Source organism: Rhinoderma darwinii, chromosome 8 (assembly GCF_050947455.1).
Source record: "Rhinoderma darwinii isolate aRhiDar2 chromosome 8, aRhiDar2.hap1, whole genome shotgun sequence".
Taxonomy (NCBI): domain Eukaryota; kingdom Metazoa; phylum Chordata; class Amphibia; order Anura; family Rhinodermatidae; genus Rhinoderma; species Rhinoderma darwinii.
In genome coordinates this window covers 70,357,373-70,363,372 of record NC_134694.1, presented here as the reverse complement: position 1 = coordinate 70,363,372, position 6,000 = coordinate 70,357,373, and positions in this window count along the sequence as shown.

Below are 6,000 nucleotides of genomic sequence, written 5' to 3'. Positions count from 1 at the left end.
TATAGAAGGCCAATGGAATACCTTAGATGAGATACAAGTTTTTATTTTGCTTTATGTGTTTCTGATTTTGGGATGACACTAGTTGTGGTAAGTCACACTACAGGCCAATAGTATTTTTTAGCACGGGAGGTACCAACGAGTCACTGGTAAAATATGGGTTTCCTGCTCAAAAGTAAAAAAGAGCTTGATTTAGATGTAAATAACTTATTATGTTTATGTATTTCTGAAGTTTGATGTATACTGTTGGTAAGTTGTAAAATATCATTAGCGTTTTAACATTAGAGTGAATAAGTAGTTACTAAAAGTGCCAGTAAAATGTCAGATTTGGTCATGTGGCTCATCCGTCATCTGATGCCACCAGCTGGCCGGAATAAATTATATTTATGTCAGCTGTTCTATTACATTTAGCTTTCAAATAAAATTGAATCTCAATCCAAATCCAATTTAATGATTTGAACTCAAATTCTGCAGTTTGAGATTTAGCTTTGGAAAACATCAGGATGCACTTTCAATGATCTCATCAATTGTTTTAACTATGTTTATGACCCAAAAGAGCAATTTGCAGAGGTTACAGATCTTTAAAATATTTCATACTACTCACAAATTTTTTCCTTTGCAAATATACAATTGTGGGAACAGGTTTGTTATCATAAAATTAACTAATTCAATGCATTTATTTGATAAACTGCAAAACAAAGATACAGAATAACTGCAATACATACTCAATGTAAACCTGTTCACATCTGCATTCAGGGCCTCTGGGGTTTGTTGCAGTCTACAATGCTATTCTTGCTTTTAGACATAGAGGAGCCCCTGATGATTCTTATTAAACTTAATAGGGTTCATCAGGATTCACCAGCATTCATTTTAAAACAGAGCTAACATTAGCATTAGCTAAATATCTCCTTACAACTCTGCATTTTAAGACAGGTAGTGAGACAATAATAAGCATGGCAAATATAAAGCTACTGTGATATGAGATACTACATTGGACTGTAGTGCTATGAGGTCTGTGCTAATCCATTAACTGGCCTTATCATTAATAAGGAGATCTAAGAAGAAAATAAGTGTGGATTATAATTCAGTCCCATTAGAGGATCTATTAAAGCATTGTAAGGTAGCATGTTGCCCACTACAGATACATATATTGGGGAAAATTGATTAAAACTTGTGCAAATTAAAAAATGGAGTAGTTGACTGAAGCAAATAATCATTTGCTTCTTTTATTTTCAAAAGGGTCTCTAAAAAATGGGAGCTTGAACCTGATTGATTGCTATGGGCAACTACTCCACTTTTCTTTGCACCAGTTTTGATAAATCTCCCCCAATGACTTTAGTATGGATATTATTTGGAAAACATAATGTTGTAATAGCCTAGATAGAGATGAATGTATTGAGGCGCGATCATTTATAGGTTCTTACAAGTTACAAGTTGATCTGAGTTTGTGGTTATTTGGCTGTAGATGCAGTTACACACCAGCTCCATTGTCGGACACTAAATTAATAGGTCCAATGGCTTTCAATTTCTCCCTAGAACCCTCATAAGAAAATGTATAGACCTAGAGATAAACCTACATTGCCTTTGCTTATTAAATCACTAACCCCCTGAAGTACCTGAAATTGGCATCAGTGATTAAAAGCTTTTAAAGAAGCACTCCCACAAAATGTTTTATTCTCTGGCCCATTTTGTAAATTGTGGTGAAGGTAATTTTCTTACCGGTGGCTGTATTTGTGAGTTATCCGCTCCCTTCTGGTCCTCAGCTGTGTCATGTGTGGACAGGAAGTCAGTTGCTCCATTCATTACTATCACATCCTCGATGAATGGAGAAACTGACTTCCTGTCCACACGAGACGCTGTGGTAGCTGTAGAGTCCTATTGCTGGTCACGTGACACGGCTGAGGACCAGAAGGAAGTGGATAAGTCACAAATACAGCAACTGGTAAGAAAATGACCTTCAAGGTGCTTGTAGCGTTATGCATCATGTAGTACGTAAATTCCTTAAAGACTATGGAATAATTTTGGTTTGACAAATGCCCAAAGAGGTTTTTATAGATTTCTCTTTTTTAATTCTCATGTATTGCTTTGTTTGCAATTGTATCAGGTGTAACATAATGGCCTTTAATAAAGTATCCATAAAACGAGCTTACAAGTATGTATCTATATTTCTTGCATTATGTTTCAGAAGTCAAAGCATTTTACTTACACAATTGTATTGGTAAATCTATGCACGAAGCTTTACAGTGAGACACGGAGTCCCTGGGGCTCTGTAATATAGAGTCAAAAACATTCCGTGTGCTTCCGTGTAGCACCCTATTATGCAGATTTTCTAGAAGAATTGCTTAAAAAGGCATCCAATGGAGTATGTCATATTCTGTATTCCTCCGTATGAAATCATAGGCATACGGAGGTACAATAGGGCCCCATAGACTGCTATGGGAGCTGTATTACAGTTCTATACAACTCGCAGCTTGTATGGCGCTATAGTACAGCTGTGTGCATGAGACCTAATTCTACAGAACAGCAGGTAGACTGACACTGGACAGGAAATAGTAACAGAGTATAATGGGCCTATTTATCAAAACTGTCAAACAGAAAAACTGTACTTGTTGCCTATAGCAACCAATCAGAGCTCAGCTTTCAGTTTTCTATAGAATTTTAAGAAATAAAAGAAGAGCTCTGATTGGTTGCTATGGACTATAAGGACAGTTTTACAGTTAGACAGTTTTGATAAATGAGGCCCATGTGCATGGAGGGTGGGGGCCACTACTTCTTTATATTAATAAAGAAAAAAGGGACCCATATCTATTTAGCATATATGACACTGATACTATATGGATAGATACATTTCTATCAGTCTCTCCTCTTTGATGCAGCAATCCTAACCCTACATCTTCATTGGCTTTGATATGAATATATTATTATGTAACTCTCGAATTGAAACGTCTGGTGTTAACTATGCAAGTGCATAGGTTGCAATGTGCCATCTAAGCAAAAATCCTGAAACTTGACATAATCAATTAGTGTTAGTACTGGTCACATTGGAAAGAGTCAACCACTTCTTACTTAAACTACAGCCTAAATAGAACCATATCACAGTCTGTCAGATTCTTCCATAGAGATGTATTATGGTGGTATAGATTATAGAGAGCATTACACCATTATTCCTGCAGAACTGGATGTATGAGCACAATAGTAAAAAAAAGCAAAACATGTATGTGTTATACATCTATGTTTTGAAGCTTATAAACACTATGATATCTAAATTTGAGAAGAAAGTAACAATATAGTGTTTAATATGTTATATAAATTAAGGTGTGTAATAAGGTATGTGTAATCCTTGTAGCTCTTTTAAATCTGTAGGTGTCACTAGTGCCATCTCTATAAAGAACAATGGAAAAACTAAAATACTGTGCAAACCCGGCATGAAACCGCTCCAGCATGGCAGCATCCTCTGGCACTACGTTACTGCATGAAACAATCTCTTTACTTTCATTTCCCAGACTTCTAATTCTGTAGCCACCTTAATTTTACACCTGCAAACTGTGTACTAACAAAATCAGCACGGAGGATAGCAGTAAAAGGTCTGAATACTAGCTAAATACTAGCTAAAACATAAGGATTTAAAAAAAAACAACTGTTAAAAGTGTCCATAATAGAATATTTTTCAAGACCTACTTTTCCCACATAGAATATTTTTCAATGTCTTTTGCCTGAATATATAAAGAATTCACCGAAAATGCCTTATTCAAAAGATACTATGGTAAAAAATACTTTAGAAAATGGAAGTTTACAACTTTATTCCATGAAGCTGACACTGCTGTGATGTCATTGTACAAATATCATCTGGAAATAGAGATAGGACTCAGTAAAGGCGAATCTTCGTGAACTGATGAGCCGGACATCTTTGGATTAAGTCAGATATGAAGGTCATAGTGCATTTTCCATGATATGTAGACATATATATTGTTTGGCCTTTAGGTGAAAATGTTTTCCCCATATTTTTGTTCCAATATTGATTACAGAGAAGTCTGCGCTATATACCTCTATGTTTATAAAACCATTCTGTCTTACCCAGAGTCCTCTTCTAACTGGAATTACACTAGCTACATTGGCACTGTGCAGTTTTACATTATATGAGCTTTCACTGGTGCAAACAACATGATCAATGTATATTTTAGTTCATAGATATGTTTATCTAAAGATGACATAAACAGCTTGTGTTAGAAGCCAACAATACAAATAACATACACAATGTATTCCATTGCTTTGTGTAATACATCTACATAGAAGGACATCTTTTAAAAATTGCACTAATGCCCTTCTATGTATATTGTATTGAAAGATAATGGCATATGGATATCTTCATAACATGACGGATTCAAGTGTTCTAGACTGGTGATCAAGTGATCAATGATCTAAATGACAGCAGCATTTTTCACATGGTTCAAAAACATTTCATGGACTCTTCGTCTAATCATTCCCTAAAAAGGTGTGTCTACAGAAGGACAAGGAGCGCCTGCTGCTCTGTTCTACGGAGCTGTAGGTACTCCATGTGTTGCCATATGGTGCTAATGTATGGCCCTATATTATAGATATTGTCCCCTAGAAACAATGGGGGAGATGTATCAAAACTGGTGCAAAGGAAAAGTTGAGTAGTTACCAAAGGCAACAAATTAGGTCAATCTTTTCATATTCCAAAAGGCCTTAGTAAAATGAGAGGTGGAATCTGAAAGGTAGCAATGGGAAACTACTCCACTTTTCCTTTGCGGAAGTTCTGATAAATCTTCCCCCATATTTCTATTGGCGAATACCTCCGTAATATGGAATCCAATGGAACATGGCAAAAATGCTCCTGTTTTCCGCTGTATGAAATAGGAGGCATACAGAGGTACAGTAGGACACCATAGAAGACTACGGATACCGTATTTTGGCTCTGTACAACTTGGTTGTACGGATCTATAATACGGTCGTGTCCATGAGCCCTAATAGTAAGTCTTTTATGGTCATATGCCTATACATGATTCAGAGAGTCTGTCTCGATCTGTTCTGCATAAAATCAAGACAATCAATAAAAGCTGCCCTGTGATTGGTCTCTATGGGTATGTGCAAACGAGAACTGTCTTTTACGTCTGAAAAGACAGACTGTTTTCAGGAGAAAACAGCTGCGTCGTTTCAGACGTAAAAGCTCCTCCTCGCATTATGCGAGGCGTCTTTGACGCCCGTAATCTTGAGCTGCTCTTCATTGACTTCAATGAAGAACGGCTCAAATTACGTTGCAAAGAAGTGTCCTGCACTTCTTTGCCGAGGCAGTTAATTTACGCGTCGTCGTTTGACAGCTGTCAAACGACGACGCGTAAATGACAGGTCGTCCGCACAGTACGTCGGCAAACCCATTCAAATGAATGGGCAGATGTTTGCCGATGTATTGGAGCCCTATTTTCAGACGTAAAACGAGGCATAATACGCCTCGTTTACGTCTGAAAATAGGTTGTGTGAACCCAGCCTATGAGTTAACAACACCAGTTTTTCTTTTAGCCAGTTTTGATAAATGAGGCACAATGACTATTATTGCATTACCAGTTTAACCCCCTAACAGTCACATTCATATTGGAAAAACCCCTGCGAAAATGTCACTTATTTATTGTAGATTTTTAATTTATGCCTTAGGTAAGTATAGCCAGCGCATAACTCATGTTCCTTAAAGGGAGTCTCTCACTAGAAATGTACCTATCAAACTATCAACAGGGCAATATAGAGTAGGCTTACCTGAATCTAATGTTTATTACCTTTTTCACATTGGTGCCTCCTTTGCAGAGAAAATAATTGTATTCAGTATATGCAAATAAGCATTTTGGAGCAACGATGGCGTCACTATTGCTCCAAAATCCTATGTCTTCTTTTCCCAGTCCAACCCCCCTCCCTCCATTCTTTTATTGACTGTCAGGGGCTGGGCAGTGTAATAAGCGAGTTCATGCCTGACCATGTAGTCTCCTGAAAGTG